The sequence below is a fragment of the Mobula hypostoma genome, chromosome 12 (assembly GCF_963921235.1).
Source record: "Mobula hypostoma chromosome 12, sMobHyp1.1, whole genome shotgun sequence".
NCBI lineage: Eukaryota > Metazoa > Chordata > Chondrichthyes > Myliobatiformes > Myliobatidae > Mobula > Mobula hypostoma.
In genome coordinates this window covers 72,954,891-72,970,637 of record NC_086108.1, presented here as the reverse complement: position 1 = coordinate 72,970,637, position 15,747 = coordinate 72,954,891, and the positions used below count along the sequence as shown (strand labels likewise).

The following is a 15,747-nucleotide window of genomic DNA, read 5'->3' as shown; positions in this document are numbered from 1 at the left end:
AATGAAAAATTGAGGACACGAGTTCAGTGGGGCAGGAGCAGGTAGAAACAAAGGCAATTAGGTTGTGGATCTGGAGCACATCAATCAATACTAATCAAGAACATATCAACCTCCGGTTTAAATACAGTTGGCCCTCCTTATCCACAAGGAATACCAAAAAACGCGGATGCTCAAGTCCCTTATTTAACCTGTCTCAGTGCGGGTGGACTTTAGGACCCGGGGTAGCTCCTGACCTTAATTAATCTGTCTCAGTACGGGTGGACTTTAGGATCCAGGGCAGCACAGGACCTGCCGCCCGCAGTGTTTCTGTTCCGTTGACTTATAATACCTAATACAATGTAAATGCTATGTAAATAGTTGTTATACTGTATTGTTTAGGGAATAATGACAAGAAAAAAAGTCTGTACATGTTCAGTACAGACACAACCATCGTAGCTCTTCTGGGAACGCTGATACTGCCTCGACATCAGCTGATGTCGATTCTCCCGATGATCTTTAAGTTCTTGAGGCTGTAGCACTTTACATAGCCAGCCAGCCATCCCTGGCACTAACACTTCCACGAATTTCAGCTTCTTTCTACTTTATTGTGCGAATGCTCGATTCATTCTTAGCGACCTTACGGCTCACTTCGAAATGTGACATGCCACTTTCCAAAAGACCTAATATTTCTAATTTTTCAGCGAGAGAGAGCATTTTACGCTTCCTCTTAGCCTTTGAGGAATTGCTTTGACTATGTAATTGCTTCTTAGGAGCCATTTTTTCACAGAAACAAAGTAGTGAACGAATAAGATGCAAGGCGAACAATGCTCGAACAAGTGCTGGAGAGAGAAGTTCCAGGTTTTCCCGATTCGCAGTTGGTTGAATTTGTGCACGTGGAATTCGCGGATAAGGAGGGCCGACTGTATACCTAAAGACTTGGCTTCCACAGCCGTCTGTGGCAATGAATTCTATACAGTCAAGTCACTTTTTATTGTCATTTCAACCATAACTGCTGGTACAGTACACAGTAAAAACGAGACGTTTTTCAGGACCATGGTGCTACATGAAACAATACAAAAACAACACTGAACTACGTAAACACAACACAAAAACTAGACTAGACTACAGACCTACCCAGGACTGCATAAAGTGCACAAAACAGTGCAGGCATTACAATAAATAATAAACAAGACAGTAGGCACAGTAGAGGGCAGTAGGTTGGTGCCAGTCCAGGCTCTGGGTATTGAGGAGTCTGATGGCTTGGGGGAAGAAACTAAGAAACTGTTTCATAGTCTGGTTGTGACAGCCTGAATGCTTCGGTGCCTTATGCCAGATGGCAGAAGGGAGAAGAGTTTGTATGAGGGGTGTGTGGGGTCCTTCATAATGCTGTTTGCTTTATGGATGCAGCGTGTGGTGTAAATGTCTGTAATGGCAGGAAGAGAGACCCCCATAATCTTCTCAGCTGACCTCATTATCCGCTGTAGAGTCTTGCGATCCGAGATGGTGCAATTTCTGAACCAGGCAGTGATGCAGCTGCTCAGGATGCTCTCAATACAACCTCTGTAGAATGTGGTGAGGATGGGGGGGTGGGAGATGGACTTTTCTCAGCCTTCGCAGAAAGTAGAGACACTGCTGGGCTTTCTTTGCTATGGAGCTGGTGTTGAGGGACCGGGTGAGATTCTCCGCCAGGTGAACACCAAGAAATTTGGTGCTCTTAACGATCTCTACGGAGGAGTTGTCGATGTTCAGCGGAGAGTGGTCATTCCGTGTCCTCCTGAAGTCAACAACCATCTCTTTTGTTTTGTTCACATTCAGATACAGGTTGTTGGCTCTGCACCAGTCCGTTAGCTACTGCATCTCCTCTCTGTATGCTGACTCATCGTTCTTGCTGCTGAGACCCACCTCGGTCGTGTCATCGGCGAACTTGATGATGTGGTTCGAGCTGTGTGTTGCTGCACAGTTGTCGGTCAGCAGAGTGAACAGCAGTGGACGGAGCACACAGCCCTTGGGGGCCCCTGAGCTCAGTGTGATGGTGTTGGAGATGCTGCTTCCAATCCGGACTGACTGAGGTCTCCCAGTCAGGAAGTCTAGGATCCAGTTGCAGAGGGAGGTGTTCAGGCCCAGTAGGCTCAGCTTTCCAATCAGTTTCTGAGGAATGATAGTGTTGAATGCTGAACTGAAGTCTATGAACAACATTCGAACGTACGTGTCTTTTTTGTCCAGGTGGAGGGTCATGGCAATGGCGTCTTCTGTTGAACGGTCGGGACGGTACGCGAACTGCAAGGGGTCCAGTGAGGGGGGCAGCAGGGTCTTGATGTGCCTCATGACGAGCCTCTCGAAACACTTCATGATGATGGATGTGAGTGCGATGGGATGGTAGTTGTTGAGGCAGGACACTAAAGACTTCTTCAGCACGGGGACGATAGTGGCTGCCTTGAAGCACGTAGGAACGATGGCGCAGCTCAGGGAGATGTTGAAGATGTCAGTGAGAATCTCAGCTAGCTGGTCTGCACATCCTCTAAGCACTCTGCCAGGAATATTGTCTGGTCTAGCAGCCTTCCGTGGGTAGACCCTGCACAGGGTTCTCCTCACATCGGCCACAGTAAGACACAGCACCTGGTCATTTGGAGGAGGGGTGGTCTTCCTCGCCGCCACTTCATTTTCCGCCTCAAAACGAGCGTAGAAGTTGTTCAACGCATCTGGGAGGGAGGCACCACCAGCACAGGCAGATGGTGTTGTCTTGTAGTTGGCGATGTCCTGAATGTCCTTCCACATGCACCGCGTGTCACCGCTGCCCTGAAAGTGGCTGTGGATTCGCTGGGCGTGTACACGCTTTGCCTCTCTGATGGCCCGGGACAGTTTGGCCTTCTCTGTTGTTAGGGCTGCCTTGTCACCTGCTCTGAAGGCGGAGTCACTGGTCCTCAGCAGCGCACGCACCTCCTCGGTCATCCATGGCTTCTGTTGCCAGAGGGTCACCACCATCTGGCTAAAGAACTACCATCTCGTCTATGTTCTAAATGGATGCCCCTCTACTTGAGGCTGTGCCCTCTGCTAGACTTCCCCACTATAGGAAACATCCTTTCCACATCCATTCTATCTGGGCCTTTCAAAATTCTATAGGTTTCAATGAGATGCACACGCCACCAATTCTTCTGAACTCCAGTGAGTATAGGCCCGGAGCCCTTAAACACTCATCGTTCCCGGAATCATTCTTGTTAACTTCCTCTGGATCCTTTTCAGTGCCAGTACATCTTTGATAAGGAGCCTAAAACTGCTCAGAATACTACAAGTGTGGCCTTATAAAGCCTCAGTCTCCCAGCAAATTGAAATCCCCCATGACAATAACAACATTCCCCTTTTTATATGCCTTCGTCATATCCCATTGTAATTTGTATCCCACTTTCTGGCAAATGTTCCGAGGTTTGCATATAACTGCTACCAGGATCTTTTTTACCCTTTTAGTTTCTTTACCAACAAGGGTTCTATATCTTTTGATCCTGTCACCTTTTTCTAAGGTTTTGATTTCACTTTTATGAACAGAGTCAGACACCCCAGCCTCTCTGCCGGGAGCGGCCCGACCTATCCTTTTGATATAATGTGCATTCTTGGATGTTAAGCTCCCAACTATGATTTTCTTTCAGCCATGACTCAGTGATGCCTACAATGCCCTACCTGCCAATCTCTAACTGTTACTAGTTCATTTACCTTGTTCCATATACTGGATGCAATTAAATATAACCCCATCAGACCTGTATTTATCACCCTTTTCAATCTTGCCCCCATGTTACACTTTAACTCATCCCACAGACTGTGATTCTGCCCAATCATCTGCCTGTCCTTCCTTACAGACTCACTACAAACTGCACCTACTTGTATACTGTTCCATCTTCAGCCGTATCACTCCAGTTCCCATCCCTTGCCAAATTAGTTTAAACGCTCCCCAGCAGCTCAAACAAACCTGCCCACAAGGATATTGGTTTGCCTTGGATTCAGGTGTAATCCATCCTTTTTGTACAGGTCATATGTTCTGCAGAAGAGATCCTAATGATCCAGAAATCTGAAACACTGCCTCATGCACCAACTCCTCAGCTACGTATTCATCTGCCAAGTCCTCCTATTCCTTCCCTCACTGACACATGGAACAGGCAGCAATCCAGAGGTTACAACCCTTCAGATTCTACTTTCCAGTTTTCTACCCAACTCCGTATAACTCTCTTCAGGATGTTCTCCCTTTTCCTACCCATATTTTTTTTTTTGCGTGCCATATTCTGCCAGAGCCTCGGCAACCACTTTTCAAGTGGTTGTTTTGGACGAAAGATTCTGTGAGTGGTCCCCCACGTCCTTCTCACAGCACAGATCTTTATCCCCCCAAGTTACGAGCTCGACACTCAACCCGGGACGGATGGAAAGCGTGCCCGGGAGCGGCCCGAATGGATTTGAACTCGGGAATCTTTGCTCTGGAGTCCGGCGCTGATGTCACTGCGCCACCAGTTGGCCATACTATTCGTACCAAATCTTCCAGCTGCTCACTCTCCCTCCTTAGGATGCTGCTGACCCAATCTGTGACATCCCTGACCCTGGCACCTGGGAGGCAATATACCATTCGCGCGTCTACGTTACATCCTCCAAATCTTCTGTCTGCTCCTCTATGGAATCCCCTACCACTCGGGCACTCCTCTTCCCCATCCCCTTCCCTTCTGAGCCACAGAGCCAGACTCAGTGCCAGAGACCCAGTCACTACAGCATGCCCCCATAGGTCGTTCTCCAACCCAACAGTATCTAAAGCAGTTTTATTATTATTATTGAGGGGCATGGCTGCAGGGGTACTCTGCACCGGTTGCCTATTCCTTTTCCATCTCCTGACAGTCACCCAGGTACCTGCCTCCTGCACCTTAGGGGTGACTACCTCTCTGGAACTCCTATCCATCATTTTCTCATTCTTCCCTATCAGCCAAAGGTCATCCAGCTGGAGCTTTCAGCTAGATGCACTTCAAGCATATGTAATTACTAGGGAAACTGGAGGTCTCCCAGAGTTCCCACATCTCACACGAAGAACATAACACTAACTTTGGATCCGTTCTCAATGCGATAGCCATGTACTAGGCAAAGAAAGAAGAAAAATAAAACTTAACTAGAAACTTACTTAAGAGTCTCTGCCTGCTCTTGCCCAAGCCTGTTGAGCCAAAGCCTAACCACTCTAACACTGTCTACACTGGCCATTTATACTTATTATATCAATAATTTGATATTACCTGAGCTACAAGGAAAAGCAAAATAAGTTGAGAGGAGGTAATAACTAAATTTAATGTAATTTAAGATGATAAATTGGAATCCAATGGTTTCCACACCAGAGTCTTAAAAAAACCTAATTATTGATGCGCCAGTCTATGGTTTCAGGAATTGTCTCCGTGCATTGAAAAATCCATAAACGTGCTCTATTATTTAATGACAAGTTAAAATACTAAATTGTAAAGCTATTTGGTCTTTGATGCTGGAATCTGTCAGGGGCAAATTCTGAATAAAGTCCAATGAAATAAATGCCATTGGTTTTCAGGCAGCAACACGAGACGAGGGAAAGCCTTTGAATGTCATTTGCAACATAAAAGTACAAGCCGAACTGCAGGCTATTTATTGAGTTAAAAAAAAAGTATTGGCTTGGAGTTAGAAATAGAGTACATGTATTCAGACAGGCAGGACATAACATGCACTGTCCTTCAGCATCATTTATTCAGCCTTTGCTTTCTGTTATACTTATAAATTAGGAATAATGAATTCTCGATCTAAATTTGTTGATTAAGTTGGATGGCATAGTAAATGGCAAGAAATTTATAAATAGCAGACTAAAGACTTTTAGTGGACTATGAAATTACTAAAGCATGAGGGAGAAGCAGATAAAAATGTATTAAAATAGCTAATGGAATCTCTGGCTGGAATACAAAGGTTACACATATTGCTATAGGTGAACAGTCTCATCTGCAGGACTGTACTCAAAACTGAGCACCCACTGAAAAAAGATGTATTAATCTTGAAAAGGGCATAACACAAACTCACTTGAATGAAACCAGAGTCAGAAAGATTAAATTGCAAGAGCAGACTGCATTCACAAGGTTTGCATTTCCTTCAGCACAGAAGATTAAAGTGTCAATTAACTGAAGTATTAAAGATGACTAAATGATTTGACATAGGGAAAGAATAATTTATCAGAGGAAGACCAAGACAAAGAACAGAGCCCGATCAGTTGTTATGATTAGATGCACTTCACACAAAAGGTCAAAGCCCAAACTGCCAACCCCTACTGACACACGCCTTAGTCAAATGAAAATGAAAGAAATGGACAGTAGAAATATACAATCAAGATACAGTCTAATTATTATGTAACAACATGGCGAAGATAACTCCAGGAATAACTGGCCTTTTTTTTCGGTTAAAAAAAGTTTTCAATCGATTTGGATCATGGTCTTGATTGCAAATTTACCAAGATTACATACCAAACACAGAAATGATCCACATTTGACTCCTTCCAATTTATTATTCATAATTTTCCACATGCTAGCTTTTTGAAAGAAAATCATTCAAGGTCCTTACCTTATCTCTGCAAATCAAGCTATTAAATATAATTGGTTTGAAATAACTGTATATTTAAGAATACTGTAATTTCCATCCAATGATGAACCAACTATATAACAGCAATACGAACACATTTATAACCTGCAAAAGCTTAAAAATAAAGTTTTTAAATATAGTCAATTGCATGAAATTCAAGAAGCCAGTTTAAGCATGAAATATAATGCGTTCACTTTCAAACTAATATGCCAAATTGTCTTATTTTCAATAACGGTTGGAAAAGATCTTTTCAATTAAACTGTTAAATAACTTTTAGTTTCTCTTTCATAATGCACAGTAGAGCTTAGTTCACACTTGACAGGGAAGATACAACAGAATATGTAGCAAATAAGATACTGGTCCAAACCTCTTGGCTTCAGAGAATTGAAAATCACAAGGTCCAAAGGTCAAATTTTGCCCTTTGGTTTTCCAAACTCACTTTGTTTTACATGGATTTTGTAAGAAATCCAAACCTTTCTAACAAATCTCAAAGTCTAAGTTCTCCCTCACTGTGGGACTTCCCATCATAAAATGGATGAAGAATTAAGAAAAGCAACTTAAAATCCATCAGCCAAGAACTCCTTTCCACATACATCTTTTCCTGGTTATTCAACTATCAGACAGTTCCCTCAGGGTTCCACATCATAAATTTCATTGAGCAAGCTATCCAAAAATTGACCAAATTCATCTGATCAACAAGCTACAGATTACAAGGCACTAACACCAAACAAGGTCATTCAATTTTGTAAAGTATTGAAACTACATGGTGGGCTATTAACTCTAGCAAAACAAAAAAAGACCACTTCATTGGAAATTTTACAGGTTAGAGGTTGATAGTGGCTGAGAAATTTCTAGTTTCATCCCAAAAATCAAAGTTTAAACTCTAGTCCACACTAATAGAATAGCTACAAGTTTAATTTTAAATTAGTCCAAGGGTAATCACCTTCTATTTTTAGAAGGCACCTAGGATGCTTTGTCCAGAAATATAGATGATTGGTTTAGAGCAAGGTTTCCCAACCTTTTTTATACCATGGACCAAATACCATTAAGGGGCCCAAGGACCCCTCATTAGGAACCCTTAGCTTAGAGACATATTTATGGAAATTTAATCTATTGAATCTAACAATAGCCACAATACTTAGAAAAACACTTCCATTAATCTGAAGACAAAGAGAAAGAGCACTCACTTTTATCTGGTTCTTGCATGATATTCCATTCTTCCCCTTTTCCCATTTAACACTGTCCATTATACTCCTCTTTGAAATTAACCTCTGGATGAGGCTTCAGCCAATGCACCATATCTGCTTTTCCTGATAAAGGCATTGTGTTAACACAAGACTATCCCTAAAATGGACAGGCATTCAGCAGTAATCATTGGACAGAGATTACTTGTGGACAACCTGCCTGAATTTTTCCTCCTTGGCTGAGTGTCCCTGTTTGGTTGTAGGCCATTTACCACTGGCCCACCTTAGATTCCATACTATTGGTTGGCCATTGTAATTGGCCTTCCTTTCTCAGTAATAAAAATCAGTGCCTATTGGAAGTATTGCTTCTTGCATTTTGATTTGGAACAGAAAAGAATGAAAGAGTTAGTTATGCCACATGGATACAGGCCCTATAGTCAAGCTCATCCTGGGCTATCAAGGAGCTTCCCTGAGCTAATGCCATTTGCCTGATAGTCTTTTAAACTGTTCTTATCCATGGTATCTTTTAAAGTAGGTAATTGTACCCATCCCTAACACATCTCTTTGGCAGCTCAATGCACATACCCACCGGCTTTTGTGAGAGAGAGAGGCCTCTAGGTTCTCCTTCAAATCTTTCCCCTCACATATTAATTTAATGCCCCCCCCCCAGTTTTAGAATCCCTACCTGAAAAGACTGACCAATATCTGTGCCCCTTATGAATAAGGTCACCCACTCAGCCTCCTTTGTTTCAAGGAAAACAAGTCCTAGCCTATGAAGTCTCTCCTATAAAAAAGTATTCAACCCTTAGGAAGTTTTCATGTTTTATTGTTTTACAACATTGAATCACAGTGAACTTAATTTAGCTTTTTTGACACTGATCAACAGAAAGACTCTTTCGTGTCAAAGTGAAAACAGAGAGATCTAAATTAATTACAAGTATAAAACACAAAATAATTGATTGCAAAAGTAACACACCAAATCATCATTGGTGCAGCCAACTGGTTTTAGAAGTCACATAATTAGTTAAATAGAGATCTGTTTTTGGAGACTTGTGTGAAGTCAAGGTGTTTCAATTAATTGCAGTAAATACACAGCTGTATCTGGAAGGCCCAACTGCTGGTGAGTCAGTATCCTGGCAAAAACTACACCATGAAGACAAAAAAACACTCCAAGCAACTCCATGAAAAGATTATTAAAAAGCACAAGTCAGGAGATAAATATAAGACAACTTCAAATTCACTGAATATCCCTTGGGAGTACAGTTAGATCAATCATCAAGAAATGGAAAAAATATGGCATAGGTGTAAATCTGTTGAGAGCAGATCATCCTCAAAAACTGAGTGACCATGCAAGAAGGGGACTAGTGAGGGAGGCCACCAAGAGACCTATAGCAACTCTGAAAGAGTTACAAGCTTCAGTGGGAGAGACTGTGCATACAACTGTTGCCTGGGTGCTTCACAGGTCACATCTTTATCAGAGAGTGGTAAAGAGAAAGCCACTGTTGCAAAAAACACTCACATGAAATCTCAGCTGGAGTTTGCCAGAAGGAATGTGGGAGACTCTGGAAGTAGGTTCTATGGTCTGATGAAACCAAAATGAGCTTTTTGGCCAACAGACTAAATGCTGTTTGGCATAAGCCACACACTGCACATAATCAAAAACACACCAGCCCTGCCACGAAGTATGGTGATGGCTGCAACATGCTGGGGGATGCTTCACTGCGGCAGGTTCTGGAAGAACTGCGATTTGGGAGAAGCTTTGTTTTCCAGCAAGATAATGACCCCAAGCATAAAGCCAAAGCTACGAAGAAATGACTTAAAAACAACGAAGTTAATGTCCTGGAGGAGCCAAGTCAGAGTCCAGACTTCAATCCAATTGAGAATTTGTGGCTGGATTTGAAAAGGGCTGTTCACTCACGATCCCCATGCATTTTGATAGAGCTTGAGCAGTTTTGTAAAGAATAATGGGGGAAAATTGCAGTGTCCAGATGTGCAAAGCTAATAGAGACCTACCACACAAACTCAAGGCTGTAATTGCTGCCAAGGGGCATCTACTGAATACTGACGTGAAGGGGGCAAATACTTATGCAATCAATTATTTTGTATTTTATATTTGTAATTAATTTAGATCACTTTATAGAGATCTGTTTTCACTTTAGCAAGTAAAAATATTTTAGCTAGTCATAAGTAGCTAGCCATCTGGACACAAGTTGGGGTCTGATCAGCCCCGGCTGGGTCACCTGGAGGAGGTTGTATGATGCTGAAAGACCCGAAACACCCGATGATTCCAGGAACATCACTGAAGATGTGTCCAGAAGCATCAATAGATGTATGTACACAGATCACTTTATAGAGATCTGTTTTCACTTTAACAAGTAAAAATATTTTTCTGTTGATCAATGTCAAAAAAAAATTAAATCACTGCGATTCAATGTTGTGAAACAAGAAAACATGAAAACTTCCAAGGGGGTGAATACTTTTTATAGGCACAGTAACTCAAGCCTTGTGAATATTAAGGATACCTGTCAGGATCTGTCCTGGGACCAGCACACAAGTGTCATCACAATGAAGGCACAACACTTTCTTAGAAGTTAGCACAGATTCAGCATATCACCAAAAACTCTGACAAACTTCTATAGATACACAGTAGAGCATATCCTAACTGGCTGCATCATGGCCTGGTATGGAAACACCAAAGCCAAGGAACAGAAGAAGATCACAGGGAGTGGTGGATACAGCACCATCCATCACAGGCAAGGCCCACCTCACCGCTGAGTACATTAACATGGAAGACTGCCATAAGAAAGTAGCATCGATCATAAAAGACCTCCATCTTCCAAGCTATGCCCTCTTCTTGCTATAAACATCAGGCAGGAGGTACAGACAGCTTTAGGTGCCACATCATCAAGCTCAGGAGCTATCATCTGGCTCCTGAACAGGCATGAATAACTTTGGTGCCATCTGCTAATCTCGCCCCCATACCCAATAACACAAGTGTTAAAGTCTGTAAATAAAGTTTTGTTCTATTCCTTCACAGCAGATTTTGCACAAACAAGAATGAAATATTTCACAAAACCCAAATTTGTTCTGGTGTACTATGGGTACTCAAATAAAGTGCATAGAAAATTTGAATTTTTTGTACGATGTGGCAACAATCTCAGACTCAATTAAGGGTAAGTAAACAAAATAATGCTGAAGGATTCCTCTAAAGATATTTAGATACATGACTGTTTTTTAAAAAAATTTGCTTAAAAAAAGCACATTTGGCAATACGAAAGGGTTAACATTTCAGTGTCAGATCCCAATAAATTTTGTTCACTTTACAACATATGGATATACAACTTTTTACTGAAACATGATGCCTGCATATTTCACATACTCTTGAGGATACTTCAAGCCTAACTTTCTCATTATGTATTTCACTAAAATGTAATTATATTTCTACTCCTTAAGAAAACTTTGCAACATTTTGACAGATATCAAAAAGAAATGAAGAACATCCAAGTCCGAGTTCAATAATATAATCTATGTATTACTTGTGAACCCTGGTATTTGATGATTATAGGATCCTATGCTCTAGCCAATAATCAAACCAAAAGGCTTAATAGCCACAAAATAGCAATTCAAACATTTCAAGGCAACATCATGTCACAGTAGTATTACGATCATAGAGAGAAGAACACCAAATCCAAAGCAGCATCTTACGCTACTATCAGTTACCTAATAACTGTAAGACTATACAGAAGTATAAAATCAAATTTTATAGATTGGGACTAACTGGTGTTAAGTGTTTTGTTGCAAAATTAAAACAGGACTTTCCAATGCACTTCAACTCTTTGCATGGAAATGCTTTGTACATTCCTTTGCATTTGAAAGGAGAATAAAGAAGCACAAAGACATTTTGGGCAAAGATACTCAAAATCAGCATGGTAAACAAAGCAGGTATAAACATACTTTGTGCTGCTATGGTGGTGCCTATATAAAAAAAAACAAAATTACCTTTGTATTTAGTAATTTTACAGACAGCAAAGCTTGGAAGTCAAGGCGGAAACTGAAATTTAAAAATATTTTTAAAAAACTGAAATTTCAGAACTTGTCCCCAAGGAAACTATATTATACAGCAAATAAAAATGTTGTTTTTTAAAGGGCTGAATTTCTTCAACAGCATTTAAAATCTCAGTTGTCTCTCATTTATGTTTTTATAGCAAGAATGACTGGAGAAACAGAATTGGAGTTATCATTAGATCATTTATTCTAGTTGATTAGATCTGCAAAGACTGCAACATTGCCCTCTGTGGAAGAGCAGGGTATTACTGACAGCAACACATGGATAGATACTTCAGATTGGGCATGTGGAGATGCAGGAGTTTGCTGTCAACTTCACCCTTGCAGCCATGAATTTCAGGTAGTAATCTTGGCACTTTAATTGCTTACAGCTTGAAATGTGCCTTCCTTGTTCCAGTCACTTCAATCATGGGACAAATTGTTCCAATTCACAGGGAATCCCCTGAACAGCAACATTTTAATAACTCTGTGTTTAACTCCAATGTCACCAAGTCTCATTTACTTCACTTACATCCGCAGCCATCAAAAACAACTTCATAATAAAAGCCCTGATTTCAATCCCAATGCATCACTTAAGGTGTAAATCTTTTCCAAGGTCCTGAACAGTTCACTAATGTCGGTATCTCTATTACTTCTCTCACAATGCCGGAAGCCAGGCAATTTTCTACACTTCTCACTGTCCTATCACTGAGTTGTTCCCACAACCTATGGACTCATTTTCAAGGACTCTTCACTACATGCTCTTGATATTCATTTATTATTATTTTTCTTCTCTTTTGTATTTATGCAGTTTATTGTCTTTTGCACATTGGTTGTTTGTTTGCCCTGTTGGGGCAGTCTTTCATTGATTCTATTACGGTTCTTGGATTTACTGAGTATGCCCCTCAAGAAAATGAATCTGAGTGTTGTATATGGTGACATACATAATTTGATCATAAATTTACTTTGGAGTTGACTCTGGGTATTCCAATCTAGGTTGAGACCTCAGACATTACAGCAGATCCACGCCTACAACATCTATTGGCGTGCCATTCAACAACCATGCAGAGAGCTTTTTCTAGACCACTGCAATTTCTAGACAGGCTATTATTTGCTAGTACCAAATCTGCTCCAACTCTAGATACAAAATATATGATCACTAAAACCTGAGATCATTAAATGCGTTTGTTAGATCCACACTTCATGCTTCCAGGTATCATAAGATATACAAGATACAAGCTGTATTCTAACTCAGCAACCACACAATTTCAATATAAATTTAATCCAATTCTCACAATGCAGGTTAGAATAAGGTAGAGCTGAATTAGTGTATATAGTTGTAATCTATTCTGTCATATCACTGAAGGGAGGCAGCCATGTTGAAAAGTAGTGTTTTTTTAAATTCTGCATCATCATTTCAAAGAAAAAGAACACTTGCTATGAAAAAAGATAAATAAGAATGTTATACACAATTACATAAACAAGACTGACAGCAAATTTAATTAACTGGTAAAAAAGGTTCAAACATCACGGATTTTATTGAAGAGTACTACACAACAAATAAATCAGTACACAAATATAAAAAAGCAAATCAATGCTTAAACTTCAACAGAAATTAATATGCAGCTATGCAATTGTAATGTTCATGCTTAAATTTTTAATCCTTGCTCTCTAATAATGTGCCTTTCAATTAGCTTTCTACTTAAAACTACAATTCAGAAATACGTCTTTGTTGCCTTATTGTGGATGGCAAACACTTCTGATAGAAGGCTGGCATGTATTACTATGTTCAGGATATCTACTTCACGCATTGTCAGTTCCTTTATTTGTGTCGGATTCACTCCACTGCACAGTATCATGCCAGCTAATAAGGCTGGATTCAGCAACTGCTGAATTTTAAGGCCTGTATCAGAACCACCTGGTAGTTCTAACCTTCTGAATGAAAGCAGTGTTACTCAATCTTGATACTGTATAAAAGTCGTATGTTTCTAAAGTTGTGATGAATAATAAGCACTCAGCAAATACTGGGGAACATATGTTCCAACACATACCCCAATATCTCTCAGAAAGACAAGACCAGGTCTTCATTCCATGAAAAGTTAACACTGGAACCAGATCACTTCATATAATAACATTTCACTTCACTCTAGCAGGGTTTAGTCAGCGTTTTTTATTCTTCAGTTAATTTCAATTATTTTCCTTCAAATGACAAATTTTGTTAATCTGTAGCTGTGCATCCAAAAAATATTCAGGCAATTCCAAATCAGTATTTAAAACAAAACAGTTAAGACCAATTGCACACAGATGGTACTGTATGCCATCTCCATCCTTTCCCCCACAACTATTACTGCCAATGGGGGTAAACATTTCATTAATACTACTACCCCAACACATTCAAAGGGTTATTTGCATCAATATGGCTTTGCTCACCAGAAAAACTAATCCAATTTCTGCCTTAAGTACAGAAAGTGTTATCATATAAAAACAAAAGGCAACCGCATATTTATCAGTATTATCACTTTGTGCAAATATTCTTTAGGGATTTATTCCAAACTATCTCCAAGACCTCAAATTTCCAGGAGGTTTAGATGATTCTCATTTTATTCATTATGTAATCAGCTCATAGTTTCTTTGGGACTGCTCTACAGATGGGACAAGTATTGATTGGGCACTGCACAGCTATGATTAAACAAAAAGTAATATAGTACAAGAGGCTGCCATTTGAATAATTTCTACCTTCACCCACAATTTTCTATGTGCCAAGCTGCATTTGCAAGTACAGAATAAGCCTTTCAAATCCAAAACATTACTTATACAATACCGTCTATCACCTCTTTCACAATAACACTGGAATTTTAATTTAGGTTATTTTCCCAAAATGGCACAATAAATTGGAATGGATTTATGGTTTTATTTTGAGAATGTTAGTGAAGAACTGCTTCTCTATCATATGTTTCCTACTATAGTCATTGTATCATGATCACTCAACCTGTTTTAAAGGGGAAAGTCTCTCAATAGTGAAAAGTACAAAGTCAAATTGGCTTTAAGATGCAAAATATTAACATTAAAGACTTTAAATGTTTACAGAGCTATATAAATTAAGATTCTAGATAAGCACACTGATGGTTACAAGCCATGGGACTTCATTGTCTATAAATCAAATATGAACCAAATTCAATCTGTCCCAACTCCCATCTCCATCCATAGATTATACATTGCTTCACTGGTTGATTTGATGCAAATCACTTCAATTTTTCGAAACCCTGCATCCCTCTTCAGTAACTGGTCAGATCGGATCCCAAAACCCATAGATGTTCTGAGATAAGTTTACAAAGCTCGAATTGTGTTTTTGAGAGTTAGGAAATATTGGGAAAACAATGCTCTTTTCTGTGTCTGAATTGTCGATGGATAAATGGATCAACGGTTATGAAAGAATTATGCAGCATGGGAACAGGCCATTTGGCCCACAACATCTTTGCTGACTAGTGGGCATCCAGTCATATTATTCCGATCTTGCAGCACTTCACTCAGTCTTCTATGCATAGGCAATCTAATTGCTCATTGAGACTATTCCAGTTCTGCCCTTGTTCTCATGCATCTTAAATGTTTACCAACAGAAGTAGGCAATTCAGCCCATCAGTCCATACAACTCCCAGGAAAACAATCACACACCTTTCTCCCATTCCCTCATTCCTTATTTCCTTGTGCCCTTGTCACATAGTGTCACACATGCTTTTAATTCACTTTGTCATTAACCCACACTGAAGTCATTTGCAGTAGCCAATGAATCTATGGGTCCATTTTTGGGATGTGGGAATGAACTAAAGTCACAGGGAGAATGTCCAAGTTCTGCAAATACAGCACCCAAAGGAGGCTGAAACCCAAGTCCCTTGTGCTGTGAGACAGTAGCATTAAGCAGCACCCAAATTTCCATAGT

The 15,747-nt window shown here is 40.3% G+C and overlaps 1 protein-coding gene across 6 annotated transcripts in view; it reads right to left on the bottom strand.

Moving 5' to 3' along the window:
- pik3r3b (phosphoinositide-3-kinase, regulatory subunit 3b (gamma)) overlaps nt 1-15,747 on the bottom strand; it is a 585,349-nt gene that overhangs the window by 19,877 nt on the left and 549,725 nt on the right. The window lies entirely within an intron of this gene.